At 63.7% G+C, this 14,312-nt stretch overlaps 1 protein-coding gene across 3 annotated transcripts in view; it reads right to left on the bottom strand.

The window, feature by feature from the left end:
• Positions 1–6,513, bottom strand: part of FKBP5 (FKBP prolyl isomerase 5) — a 31,892-nt gene extending 25,379 nt beyond the window's left edge. Inside the window, exon 1 of one of the 3 annotated variants that reach the window (XM_063356697.1) lies at positions 5,633–6,513. The gene's annotated coding sequence lies outside the window, so the exon portion shown is untranslated. Of the gene's footprint in view, positions 1–2,503; positions 2,650–4,232; positions 4,285–5,632 lie in introns of those variants that run through there. The other 2 variants (XM_063356696.1, XM_063356695.1) reach the window with 2 other exon arrangements.
• Positions 6,514–14,312: the final 7,799 nt, after the last annotated feature.

Here is a 14,312-nt window from a genome sequence, read left to right as displayed (position 1 = left end):
CTCGTCCATTAGAGCACTCGTGGCCGTTCCTTTACGCCCACAAATGTACAGCATTAAAATAAAAAAAAAACAAAAAAAAACAAAAAAAACAAAACCAAAACTTGTCAAGTAATTTATTATTTCCCTGTGATATACGTGAGAGTAGCGCGAGCTCCGCAGCTCCCTCAAGGGGCTGTAACAACTTTAAATAACTGTATATAACGGAGAGTGAATATAAAATAAAATATTAAATAGCACAAAAGCATAAATAACTGAGAACAAATTATTTTCCAAGGACTTTACAGAATATTTCCTCCCCTGTGCCAGCCCGGGGAGCCGCAGCTGGACAGAGGGGGGTCTTGATGCTGAGCATCTCCAGCCTTACAGCAAACTTTCTCCTGCGAGCCAGTAATTAAAACACGCCTAATTACACAATAATGATGTTCCTGAAGGTTGTAGTTTGGTTTTTACTCAGGAATTGTCCTTATTTTCTGGCACGTCCCAGTGGGGAGATGCTCTAACGGTGCTGGGGAAGGACCTCAACAGAATTCATGCGTGTGCTAGGCACAGCCCTGGGAAGCTACGATTATTTGGGACTGGTTTGAGGGTTTTTTTGGGGGGTTTTGTGGGGGTTTTTTGTGTTTTTTGGGGTTTTTTTGTTTGTTTTTTCTTTTTAAAGAAAAAAAATAATCGCACAAGTTGTCATGCCAGCAGACACCTCCACTCCGGGCAGGATGGGCATCGCGAGCAGCCTGCATCATGCCAGCCTTTCACCTCCCGAACCCCTCCATCCTCCAAACCACGTGCCATTGTCCCCCCCCCCAGCAAGTTTCAGCAGAAGCAAGAACTTCTCCACCAACTCCCCAGAAATCTGCTTTTTCCCCCCCAACACACACAGCGTCGCGCATCTTCTCCAGCACAAGCCTCACCTGCTTCATCACCCCAAAACCCCCCCCAGATGCCCCCAGCCACCCCTTCCTCCCTCAGCGCACCATCACCTCTGGTTCCCGTGAGCACCCAGCTCCATCACACCCTCACCTTCCTCCTCCTGTGTCCCAGAGGTTCACCCGTCACACCATGGGGACAAGACCAGCATCCCACCGAGGGACACCAGCATCCTTGACAAGGGACACCAGCATCCCACCGAGGACCAGCATCCTACTGAGGACTCCATCATCCCCGACAAGGGACTCCAGAATCCCACCAAGGACCATCATCCCTGACAAGGAACCCCAGCATCCCCGACAACAGACCCCACCATCCCATCGAGGACCACCATCCCCGACAACGGACCCCACCATCTCTATCGAGGGACCACAGCATTGCCACCTAGGGACACCAGCGTCCCACCAAGGACGAGCATCCTCGACAAGGGACCTCAGCATCGCTGACAAGGGACCCCAGTGGCCCACCAAGGACCAGCATCTCCAACAAGGGACCCCAGCATTCCCATCGAGGGACCACAGCATTCCCACCATCCCACCAAGGACCACCATCCCTGACAAGGGACCCCAGTGGCCCACCAAGGCCCAGCATCCTTGACAAGGGACCCCAGCGTCCCACCAAGGACCTCACCATCCCACTGAGGACCCCCAATATCCCCACCAAGGGACACCAGTGTCCCCAGCATCCTGGCTGCAAAACTCCCAGCACCCCCGGGAAGTTGTCGCTGCCCAGCCCCTCACCCTGGTTGCCCACTTGCCAGCAGTGGCCGTCGTTCCCTCTGCTTCGGCAGCATTTCTGTCGCGTGTCCCCCGTGTCCTTCCCCCCAACACTCCCAGCAGCTCTCTCCCATCTCTAGGGCACCAGGGTGGAAATAAAGCCTGAGCATCTCCCAGCACAGCATCCCCACCTGACCCACATCCACCACACCTCCAGGAAAACAGCCCGTAAGAGCCAGACACAGGCTCCATCAGACGGATTTAATAATTTTCTTTCCCCCCTCCAGCCCTTGGCGGGGCAGGGAAGGAGGCGGAAGGGACACAGGAGGGACGCGGCTTCCCCGCGTTTTTAAAGGAAGGAACAATTCGTGCTTTCAACTTCTCTTTTTTTAACTTGTAATCCCGGTTTCCAGGCTGGATTTGATGTCCCAGCGATGTCCTAAATCCACCTCAACAGTTTATTGCTCATTATGGAGAGACACCATTTAAACTCTACCTTTAAAAACCCAAACTATCAGCTCCCGGCTTCTTTTTTTTATTTTTTTTTTTTAATTTTTCAAGGTTTTTTTTTTTCCCCTGACAGCACAGCGAGGACAGAAACACAACCGCGGCATCCAAGCCCCGGCTGGGGACGGAGGGATGATGGATGTATCCCCCCCCCCGCCCCCCCAAGCTCTTTCCTGATAAGAGCAGGCTCACCCGAAGGGGCCACTGAAAAAGAGAAGCTTTGAAAGAGGTTTCTTGCCCCGAGAGGAGGGAGCAAAATAACAGAAGCTTAAAAAAATATTCACATTTACCTTGTGCAATCACTTATCGCCCCCCCCCCCCCCCCCCCCCCCCCCCCCCGCCAATGAAACTCTTACCTTCCTGTATGCGACCCGGGGGGTGGGTTTGAGGGGGTGGCACCAGGGTACAGCTGAGCACAGGAGCCCCGTTTGGGGCCGGAAAGTGGGGAAAAAGGAAAATCCCCTCCTCCAAGCACCGTCCGGTGGCACACGCCGGCGGGACACCAACCCCCACCACCTTGTCCCCATCCCAGTGCATCCCAGTGCCCCCCAGCAACACTCTGTGTTAACTCCCCCCAGACATCCCCTGTGCTGGGGCAGGGACCCCCCACCCCACGTGAGGCCCAAGCCCCACGCAGGACCCCAGTGCCCCCCATGCAGCCCCAAACACCCCTCCCTCCAACCCCATACTGGCCCACGCTATTCCCCCCCCCCCACCAGCTCCCCAGCCCCACACAAACCTACAGTATTTCACCAGCCCCACACAGACACCCCCCCCAGACCCACGTAGGGCAATCCAGACCCCCAGCCCCACACAAAAGACACCTCTGAGACACCCCCCCCAGCCCCATACATGCCTCCCTCCAACCTTATATTGCCCCACACTAACACCACAGCCCCACACAGACCTAGGGTATTTCTCCAGCCCCACACAGGGCACCCCAGCCCCACATAGGACACCCCTGAGCACACACACCCCCCCCCCCCCAGCCCCACACAGACCTAGGGTACTTCTCCAGCCCCAGACGCCCACGCAGGGTGCCCCAGCCCCACACAGGACACCCCTCGGCCCCACGCAGGGCACCCCCGAACCTTCCCCCAGCTCCACACAGGGCCCCTCAGTACCCCCCCCCCCCAACCCCACGGTATTTCTCCAGCCCCACACAGACATCCAGGCAGGGCACCCCAGCCCCATGCAGGGTGCCCCAGCACCCCCCTCCCAGCCCCACGCAAACTTAAGGTATTTCTCCAGCCCCACACAAACACCCCCCCCAGCCCCACACAGACACCCACGCAGGGCAGCCCAGACCCAAGCCCCACACAGGACACCCCCGAGCGGGACCCCTCAGTACCACCCCACCACAACAGACCTACGGTATTTCTCCAGCCCCACACAGACGCCCAGGCAGGGCCCCCCATCCCCACGCAGGGTCCCCAGTAGCCCTCCAGCCTCACGCAGCCCTAGGGTATGTCTCCCCCCCAGAAAGACCCCGACACACACCCCCCCCAGCCCCACAGAGACGCCCACGCAGGGTCCCCCAGTGTCGTCGTCCCCCCCAGCCCCACACAGACCTAGCATATTTCTCCAGCCCCACACAGACGGCCACGCAGGGTCCCCCAGCGCCGCCCCCCCCCAGCCCCACACAGGCACCCCCCCAACCCCACGCAGGGCTCCCCCAGTACCCCCCGGCCCCACACAGGCCTAGGGTATTTCTCCAGCCCCAGAAAGACACCGACACCCCCCGCCCCAGCCCCACACAGACGCCCACGCAGGGCACCCCAGCCCCACACAGGGCATCCCCCGGCCCCACGCAGGGTCCCCCGGTGCTCCCCCCTCCATCCCCACCCACAACTAGAGTATTTCTCCAGCCCCACACAAATACCACCCCCCCCACCCCCCCCCAGCCCCACACAGACGTCCACACAGCCCCACGCAGGGACCCCTCGGCCCCACGCAGGGCACCCCCGAGCCGCACACAGCCGCCCCCAGCCTCACGCAGGGCTCCCCTGGGTCCCACACAAGGTTCCCCCAGCAGCCCCCGGCCCCAACGGAGCGACCCCCGGCGGGACCCGCGCAGGGACCAACCTGCCGCCGCTACCGCCCCGCGCGCCGAGTGGCACCGTGCGCCCGCGCCGGCCGAGTCTGCCCCGCCGCCCCGCCCCTCCGCCCGCCTCCCATTGGCCCCCCCGCCCGCCCGTCTCGCGGAGGGCGCCCGCTGCGCCTTCTCATTGGTCCGGGTGGCGGCCGTATGCAAATCAGAGCGCGTCCCGCCTCTTCGCCCCGCCCCTGGCGGGACGGGCGGCCCCGCCCACCCCGCGCACTTGCCGGGGGCAGCGGCGGCAGGGAACCGGGGGGGTCCGACCCCCAGCGATGTCCCAGAGGGGCGTTTGGCCCCGGGGGGGGGACACACACACCTGGTCCTGGTGTTGGGGACGGGCCCGTGCAATGCCCCGGGGGGTGTGGGGGTCCTGGTCCTGACTTGGGGGACAGCCCCGTGGGAGGGGTCCCCGGGTCCGTGCGATGTCCCGGGGGGGCGGATCCCGGGTCTGTGCGATACCTCGGGGGGGGTTCTCCGACCATACATGATGTCCCTCGCGGGGGGGATGTCCCGGATCCGTGCAATGCCGCGGCGGGAGTGCTCGGCCCAGTACAGTGCCCCGGGGGGGTCCCTGCCCCGTGAAATTCCGGGGGGGCGGGGGTGTTCCCGGCCCTGTGTGATGTCCCTGGGGGGTGTTCGGTGCCGTGCAATGTCCCCGGGGGGCTTCCCAGTCCTGTGCAATGCCCCGTGGGGGATCCCGGCCTCATGTAATGTCCTGGGGGGGGGGTCTCAGCCCCACGCAATGTCCCAGGGGTCCCTGGCCCCATGAAATCCCACGAGGGGGTCCCAGCCCCATGCAGTGTCCTGGGGGGAGTCCCAGCCCCATGCAATGTCCCAGGGGTGTGTGCCCCCAGCTCCCCACAATGACCCCGGGGGCTGTTTGGCCCCATGTAATGTCCTGGGGGGGTCTCAGCCCCATGGAATGTCCTGGGGGTGTGTGTCCCCAGCCCCCCACGATGTCCCTGGGGGCTGTTTGACCCCGTGCAATGTCTCGGGGGGGGGGTATCCCAGCCCCACACAGTGCTTCAAGGACCCCTCGGCCCCACACAGCGCTCCAAGGTTCCCCTGGCCCTGAGCAGTGCCCCTGGCGGGGGGGACACACACCTTCATACACCCCCCCACCAAAGGGCACCCCAGGACCACCCAGCCCCACGCAACGCCCCACGGGGACCCCCACCCCGTGCAACCACCTTGGGGTTCGTTAAGGCAATTAATCACACTAAAAAGCAAATAATAATCTCCCACAGCTGGGACGAGGGGGCGGGGGGGGGGACGCGGGTTTGGAGGACACGCAGAAATGTTCCTGATCAGTATGAAGGAGACAAAAGTCTTTGTTAAGAGCTCCTCAAAACACCCCCCCGCCCCCCCGAGGTTAGAAATTACGTACATTTGCAATTAAAGATCCCATCGCTGCTCGTTCACGTCACCCTAATTGCAGCGTCGGAGCTGAAGGGGCAAAAAAAAATGGGGGGGGGACCCCGATTCCCGCATCTTGATCCAATGAACCGGCCCCGGGGAGGGGGGGGGGGGGGTGTCAAGGCAGCGCCGCGCTGATGAGTCGCAGGTTCCGCTCTTTGGGGCCGAGTTTGATTTTCCCAGCTGTAATTCAGGCACCGATGGCACCCGTTGGAAATCCGGAGTTAAAATTAAAGCCTACTTCAGGAAAGAAAAAAAAAAAAATTTATTTTCATGACTTTTCATTTTCCCCTCCTTTTTCACCCAGGTGAATCGAGCATTTCGCTTTTAAACATTTCCCGCCCGGCTTTAAATTTCCGTTTACAAAAGAAATAGTACGTGTTTCCAATATCGGGAAGCCCCACGGCTTAATTTCGTGCAGGCCCCTTAAATAACACCCAAGGCCTGAAAAAAACCCTGGGGACGACAGAGGCGGGGGGGGGGGATGTGTGTCCTCAAAAAGGATCAATTTTGTTTATTTGCTTAGAAAAATAAAAGCAAACCAGATGGGAAGAAAGCACCGGAGTGGGTTTTTTTAAAAAAGACACCTTCTAAATCATGGTGATACCAGCGCCGGACCCCCCCCCCCCCCCCAGCCCCCGGCTCGCTCTGGTTTTAGGGGTGGTGAGATGCCCAAACCCCCCCCCGCTAAGTGCTGGGGTCTGCTCCGCGCCCCCCCACCCCGTAACACAACCAGGAGGAAATCTGCTCCATAAATAATCCCGGGCGGCTGCCAGGGGCACTGCTTGTTCCCCCTCGCCATCCAGCTGGCCCCAGCCCTGCGCCCGCCGTGTGGCCGTCACCTGGCCCCGAAGGGATGGGGGTCCGGGAAAAGCCTTGCCTGCCCCCCCCCCCCCCCCATCAGAACCAGGGAGCAAAGCCCGGAGACCCCCCTGTCCTTCACCGGTGCTACCCTTCCTCGTGCCGGCCCCCCACGCGCCTTGTGCGATGTGAGAGCGGTGGTTCCTGAAAAAGAAAAAAAAAAAAAAAGAAAAAAAAAAAATTAAAAAAATAAAAAAAATTTCAAAGAAAATGAGGGATATTTTTATTCATCCTTGTCTTTCTGCTAAAAATAACCGGCGTTAATCTGCCTTGCGAGCACGGGGAGGAGAGGCGTCGTCCTGTCCCCCCCCCGCCCCCCCACCTCGGCCTCACATCTAAAACCACACCAGTGACTCTCTCGAGCGCGTCGGAGAGCCCAGGAAATGGGTTTTCTCCCCGGTTCCTCCCGCCTGTGACAGCACAAATCGATGGCCCCGGCCAGAAATCGATGGCCCCGGGGCAGATGACCTGCACGGGACGCACCCCCTCCCGCAGGGACCGAATCCATCCTTACCCCCGGTATACCCAGATACCTGCCTGTTTTGGGAAGTAAAGCAGCTTTTTGCGGCCTGGTGACGTCCCCCCCTTACGGCACCGGCACCCCTCGGAGGGCCCGGTTTGTCACCGGCGCAGGGGTGCGGGGTGACGGGAGCCCGGCAGTGCCGGGAGCCGGGTGTTTACGGGAGGTGCAGCTGGGTGTTGCACAACAGGCGGCAGAGTCCAGGAGGACACCGTGTCCTCGCGTCCTCGCCGCCGGCCGTGGGTGCAGCTGGGTGGCAGGGACGGAGGGGTGGGGACACAGGGGGACGCGGCGGGGGGCAGCAGGGCAGGACCACCTTGCTTGGCGTGGAGGCTGCTTGACCCACCAGCTGCTTTCTGCATGAAATCGCCCCAAATCCTCCTAGCGGAGGGGCCGCGGGAGGGATGCTGGGTGTCGGCGTGGAGCTTCGGCACGGAGCCCCCTGGATGCAGCCCTCCGGCTGCGACCTCTCTCACTTCACTCGAGCTCGCGGCTCCTGCCATGAATTCTTACCGGCAGAGGGGCTGCGACACCCCCAGACACCCAGAGCCGCCCCAGGCCGGATCCCCCCCCCCATCCACCAGCGTGGCCAGGGCATTTCCAACCCATAAATCTCCAGGTTGCCATCCAAACACTGGCCCCCATTGGAAAAAACCCTCATGGAAGCAGAGGGGGACACACAACACCTCCAGCCAGAGGCTTTGCTGGGGCTGGATCCATCCCTGAATCCCCATCTCCCCCGCAGTGCTTCTTCCCGGACACGGGGAGCACTTTTTACCGGGAACAATTTTCACCGGCTGAAAGGACGTAAATATTTTCCCAGATTATTTTCCCCCCTGGGCAAAAAAAAAAAGAGGAATAATCCCTGGACCTCCTGGCTGGGGATGAGCGGTGGGGGGGGACAGGCCAGCGTCCAGGGCTCCCCCCATCCCACCGGAGATCCGACCCTGCAGGATGCAGCGAGGCTGGAGCGGGGAGGATAAATAAAGTCCGGCTTTTGCCGTCCTGGCCTGGGGCCACTTCTAACACAAAGTACATTCCGGTCTGGACGTAACGAACTGTACCAGCCTCTGCCGGGGACGGCGGGTAGCCGGGGGCAGCGGGGGGCTCCCCACCCGGGGATGGGGGTGTCGGGGGGGGGTGTGGTGTGTGTGTTTGGGGGTGTGTGTGGGGGTGTGTGTGTGTGCAGTGGTGGGGGGGAGCGGAGGGTGCAGCACCCCCCCCCGGGGATGCTGATGGGGATGCTGGGAGGGATCAACCCCCCAAAAAAACACCCTGGGGAGATCCCCCCTCCTGGCTGCCCTGGTGCTTTTTGGGTGCTTGAGGGAGCCCCGGGGTGGGGGGACACCCCGCGGGGACATCGCACCCGCCGGGGACACGCACAAGCGGGACTCAGGCCAGCGCTACGGTAGCAATTCCCCCCCCCCACCCCGCGCCTTCCCTAAAAAAAATAATAAAATACACCCCCCCCCCCAAAACGCTGCGGCTCCCGGGGCTCCGCTCCGGACCGCGGCACCGGCAGCTCCGTGAGCCGCATCTCGGGGGCCCGGGACCGGGCGCTGCCCCTGCCGGGAGCCGCACCGGGGCGGGCGGGCTGCCAGGCTCCCGGCGTGGGGACGCCGTGTACCGGGAGCGCCGGGAACAGCCTGACTCAGCAGCCGGGGCGGGGGGGGGTGTGGGGGGGGTGTGTGTGGGGGGGGGGGGTGCGCCGCTGCCAGGGCCCTGCCCGGCGGCGGGGGAACAACTGCCTGCGGGGGGTGTTGGGGGGGTGCCCGCTGCCTCCGGGCACGCAGGCAGGAACCCCCCCTCCCGGGGACTGGCCAGACCCGCGGAGCAGATGGGTGGCCCCCCCCACCCCCCCACCCCTTGGTCCCCGCTGGATGGTGGGGCATGGAGTGGCCACCGGTATCACCCCCCACACACACCCCCACACCCCCCCCCCCCCCCCCACACACACCCCCCCAGCATCACTCCTGGCATCAAGCTCCAAGTCACGGCCCCCAACAGCCCCCCAGCATCAGCCCAAACTTCCCCCCCCCAGCCCAGCAGCCCCACCATACTCTCCCCAGCAGCCCCCCAGCGTCCTCCCAACACCCCCCAGCGTCCCACCCAATACCCTCCCCAGTATCCCCCCAGCATCCCCCCCAACTTCTCCCCCCCGGCATCCCCACCATAATCTCCCCAGCAGCCCCCATAGCGTAATCCCAGAATCCCCCCTCTCATCCCCCCATCAGCATCCTCCCATCACCCCCCAGCATCCCCCCAAGCCCCTCCCCAGTATCCCCCCAGCATCCCCCCCAGCTTCCCCCCCAGCGTCCCCACTATAATCTCCCCAGCAGCCCCTGTAGCGTATCCCCAGCATCACCCCCATCGTCCCCCCCCAGCACCCCCCAGCATCCTCCCAACACCCCCCAGCATCCCCCCAACCCCCTCCCCAGTATCCCCCCAGCATCACCCCCAACTTCCCCCCCCAGCACTCCCACCATAGTCTCCCCAGCAGCCCCCCCAGCAGCCCCCATAGTGTATCCCCAGCATCCTCCCCTTCTTTCCCCCGCAGGCACCCCCCAGCCTCCTCCCAAAATCCCCCAGTCCCCCCCCCAACAACACCCCCCCATTGTCCCCCCCCGCCTTTCCCTCCCACCCTCGGTGCTGGCCTGCTCTCCCAGCCCAGCTCACCCCCATTTCGGGGAATTTAATGCTAAAAATACCCAGCAAGGGGCATCCCAGCTTGGGCGGGGGGGGAGACACAGCCCCCCAGCTGTGAGTTCTCCCTGGGCTGACGCAGCCCATCAGCCCCCCCTCTCCCCCCCAGTACTGTGCTAATTAATTCCTCCAGCCTCACAAATCGTTCAGTCTGAGGATTTTTCCGCTTGTGCCCCACTGGGAACTGTCGGGAGGGGTGTGTGGGGTGCCGAGATGTCCCCCCCCTCCCAGGGCCACCTCTGTGTCCCCCAGCCTTGCCCACATCCTCCACTACTGTCCCAAGCTGGGCAGTTCCCAGCCCTGGGGTGCTTTCCTGGGCTGGGGGACCATCCTTAAGGGACCCCAGCACCAAAGCCAGCCCCAAGGATGGAGGGGGGGGGACGACGACACACCCCCCCGCAGCAGATTTCGGGGCCTTTGGGGCTGCAGTTTGTCCCGAGCCAGTCCCTGCCCTCCCACTGGGTCCTTCCCATCTTCCCAACAGAAAACCAGGAGAGCGCCTGACATTGTTCCCTCCGTCACATGCGAAAGGCAAAAGCCGGAGAGGCCGGTAAAAATCTTCAACAATTGGTTTTGGCAAGAAGAGGCAAACCAGAGCTTTTCATGAATTTCTTTTTTTCTTTAATTATTTATTTTGTTGTTGTTGTTGTTGTTGTTGTTGCTAGAAAGGTCGCTTTTCCCTCCAGCGAGAGCTCGAAGGACGGCTTCTCGCCAGCTCCAGCCCCAAACCCTCGCCCCAGGACGGCACGAATTTGGCCCAGATTTAGGAAAAACCCATCGGAGTGTCGCAGGATCAGGCGTGTCCCCCCACCCCCCATCCCTGGGGGCTGCACTTGGGTGCGCGGGGGGGTCTGCACCCCCTTGTGCCCCACGGCTTGGACCTGCTGCGGGCGCAGGTTGAGGTGTCCCACGTTGCGGGGGACAGACCGGGGCATCTCCCCGGGGATTTGGGGTCCCCCGAGCCCCCGGTGGGGGTGTCCCGCACCCCCCAGGGACGTGCTTCATCCCCGCGGCTCCTGCCTTGAAAACATAGTGGCCACCAACAGCCAAAAAGCCACCGTGGCCAAGGGACACCCCAAGAGGGGCCACCGGCTTCCCCCCCCCCCCGGCTGCACTGGTCACTGCCGTGTGATGCCCTGACCAAAACCGAGGGGGGGGGGAATAGTCATCCAGAGGGGGGAGAGTAAAATAAAAGCAGCCCCCAAAGCAAGTGGTCGGCCCCAGATGCCTCTGGGCACCCCTGAACACCTCTGGGGCACCCCAAAGCACCTCCTGACACCCACAGATGCCTCTGGGCACCCCCAAATGCTTCCTGACACCCCCAGACACCTCCAAATGTCTCCCGACACCCCCAGGCACCTCTGGGGCACCCCCAAATGTCTCCCGACACCCCGAGACATCTCTGGGCACCCCTTCGGGCGCGTTCCCGCAGCAGAAGCCCCTCACGGAGCACCGGCGTCCCCAGCACCCTCCAACCCAACCCCCCCCCCGCCCCGGGTCCCCCCCCAACCCTGCTGCAGGATCAGGCCCCTGAGTGACACCAGTCTGCAGCAAACTGGGGTTGGGGGGGGGGGGGGGGATCAGGCTGTGCCTGGGGTCTTCCACCACCCCCCACCCCCCAAAATCACCGGGTGCTGAGGGGCTGCCCCTGCCCAGGCTCCTCTGGGGGGGGTCAAAGGCAGCTCACAGCCCAGCCCCCCCCCCCCGAGGAAGCATTTAACCCCCCCCCATGGGGCTGGCAGCCCCCCTGCCCATGGGGCAAAGGCTGCAGGAGCAAGCACACACCACCACCACCCCCCCCCCCCCCCCGTACCCTACTTTTTCTTGGGGTTTTTGGCAGGGCTGGGAGGGTGCTCCGTGTCTGGGGGGGGGGTGTATTGCTGGGGGGGTGTGTGTTGCTGGGGGGGGCTGCAAGGATAGGCATCAGGTGGGCACCCCATTGGAGACCACCCCCCCCCCCAAGCAGCCACGGGGGAAGCAGGGTGAAAGGGGGGGGGGGGGGGGGGCCAGGGGCGGAGATTCAGCCGCATCTTTGCAGAAATAAAAAAGCAATGAAGAAGAGGAGCGGAGGGGGGGGGGGGGGGGATGGATGGAGGCGGAGGGTGGGGGGGGAAGGAGGAGGAAAAGGCAGCGTTTCGCAAAAAAAAGGGTTAAAAGCGGCGCGGAGGAGGAGAGGTGAAGGCCGAGGGCTGGCGGAAAGCGGGGGGGGGGCGCGGGGGGGGGGGGGGGGAAGAGAGAGGGAGGAGGGAGGTTGGGGAGAGGGAGCGCGGCGCTGCGAGAACATCCTGTACCCTCCCGGTAAAAACAGCCCCGGCGGGGGGGGGGGGGGGGGGGGGGAAAAACCTTCCCCCTCCCCCCCCCGCCCCGTGTAAAGCCGGAGGGGGGGGGGGGGGGGGCACCCCATGGGTGAGCAGGCGGGGATGGCGGTGCAAACTGGGGTGCCCTCCTCGGTGATGGGGTGAGATGGGGGGGGGGGGTTTTAGGGTACCACCCACCCCCCCCCCCCGCAACGCCCCTTCAGCCTCATACTCCTCCTCGTTGCTTTTTAGCCAAGGGGAGGGGGGGGGGGCTGCTAAAGCAGGGTGGGAGGAAGGGGCACCCCACTGCTTGCACCCCTCCATGGCCCAGGGTGAACTGAGGTCCCCGGGGGGGGGATGTGTATCCCCCCATGTGTCCCCCCCCCAGCCCCAAACAGGGTGCGGGGGGGGACACCGGGGGCACCCCAGTACCTGCAATGGGGTCGCACTGCCACCATGCAAAGCGGGGTGCGACCCTGGTGATGGGGTGAGTTTGTGGGGGGGGGGGGGGGCTTGGGATGCCCCCCCCCCCCCGACACCCCTTCAGCCTCATACTCCTCCTCGTTGATTTTCAGCCAAGGGGGGGGGCTGCTAAAGCAGGGTGGGAGGAAGGGGTACCCCACTGCTTGCACCCCTCCATTACCCAGGGTGAAGTAAGGTCCCCAGCGGGGGGGGGGGGGGGTGGGGGGTGCATCCCCTCGTGTCCCCCCCCCCCCCCCCTTTGGCGCCCCCCCCCACCTCGCTGGGGACCTCCCTGCAGCAAAATCTCCCTGCACAAGGATGCCCTGTTCACATCACACCACCACCACCCCCCCCAGCTCAGGGTGCCCCCACCCCGCTGTGGGGTGTCCTGTCCCCGTCCCGTCCCCCCCCCCCCCCCCCCGCTGTCCCCAGGGCTGGCAGCACCCCACAGGCGCCGGGGGGCCCCTTCCTGTGTTTGTTAAGACGCCGTGAGTCAGGCGCCTGGTTTTCGGTTTTAAGCCAATATTTACCAGCCGGGAACTGCCAAAATAAAGCTGCCGCTTCACCAGTAAATATAGGGCCGAAATGGGGCCGGGGGTTGGGGGGCATTTATGCCTGTGTGTCCCCCCTCCCCAAGCACAGCCACCCCATTCCCACCTCTCCATTGCCCTCATCCTCCTCCTGCCAACGTAGGGACACCCCCCCAAAAATGAGGACACCCCCAAACCCCCATGGTATACACCAGGAGCTGGCCCAGGCTGACCACCCCCCCCCATAATATCCCCCCACCCTCCAGGGAGGGGGTGACCCCCAAAGTGGGGCTTAAGGGGTGTCAGGGCTGGGGGCATTTCAGCCCCCCCCCACCCCAAGGCTGAGCTGCCCCTGGGGTTGGGGGGGGTCCCTGCTGGGCTGGGGGGGCCCCCCCAGAGGTTGGAGGTGGGGTGGGGGGGTCCCAGGCTGTGGGCACGCTGCGGCTGCCCTCTGCTGGTCCCGGCACGGCCGGAGCCCGGGTGTTGGCCACATCCTGCCCATGCCAGGGATGCAAAGCCCCGGGTGAGGCTGGATCCGGGCAGGCAGGGCTCCCAGTATGCCCAGTACGTGTGCTGGGTGATGCCAGCCTCCCCGGGGTGGAATGGAGGACGGGGATGGTGAGGGCAGGGAAGGACGCCGTGTCCTGTGTCCCATGTCCCTTGCCCCACGTCCCCTGGCTCTGCCGGGGGTGCCTGTCTGCCGCAGGAGGGGGGCTGCCGTCCCCGTCCCCGTCCCCATCTCCCCTTGCCTCCCGGTCTCGTCCCGCACCCACGAGGACACCGACCCGGTGGCCTCCTGCTGGGACCACCACGGCGACGAGACCAAGACCCTCACGGCTTTCGCCACCCACCGCAAATGTAAAACTAAAATCCAGGTCAGCATTTTCCCCTCTTGCAGCTCCATCGAGCACGGCCTGCAGGGACCAGCGTGTCCCCGGAACCCCCTGCCCTGTCCCCACGCTGTTCCCCATGTCACCTCCCCCCCCCCAACAAGTGGGGACCCACCCCGGCCGTACCACCCTCCCAGCCGTGTCCCCGGTGTTTCTGCAGATGCAGATCCTCAAGGTGCTGGTTGTCCAGGAAAGAAAGTTTCCTGCAGGACATCCTCAGCTGCCCGCTACGGCCCCCGGCCCCCCCGCAGTCCCCCCCACCCGGTGCAGAGCCGCCATGGGGTGCCCGGCCCCTCGGGGCGATGGGGAACGAAGCTGTGGGTCCCTGGTGCTCATTCTGCCCCCGGGGGTGGAAACACACGGGGTGAAGACGGCACCGGAGAAGCCA

Source organism: Chroicocephalus ridibundus, chromosome 20 (genome assembly GCF_963924245.1).
Source record: "Chroicocephalus ridibundus chromosome 20, bChrRid1.1, whole genome shotgun sequence".
NCBI classification, from domain to species: domain Eukaryota; kingdom Metazoa; phylum Chordata; class Aves; order Charadriiformes; family Laridae; genus Chroicocephalus; species Chroicocephalus ridibundus.
The sequence above is the reverse complement of the archived record's forward strand: the minus strand, read 5'-3'. Positions and strand labels throughout refer to the sequence as shown.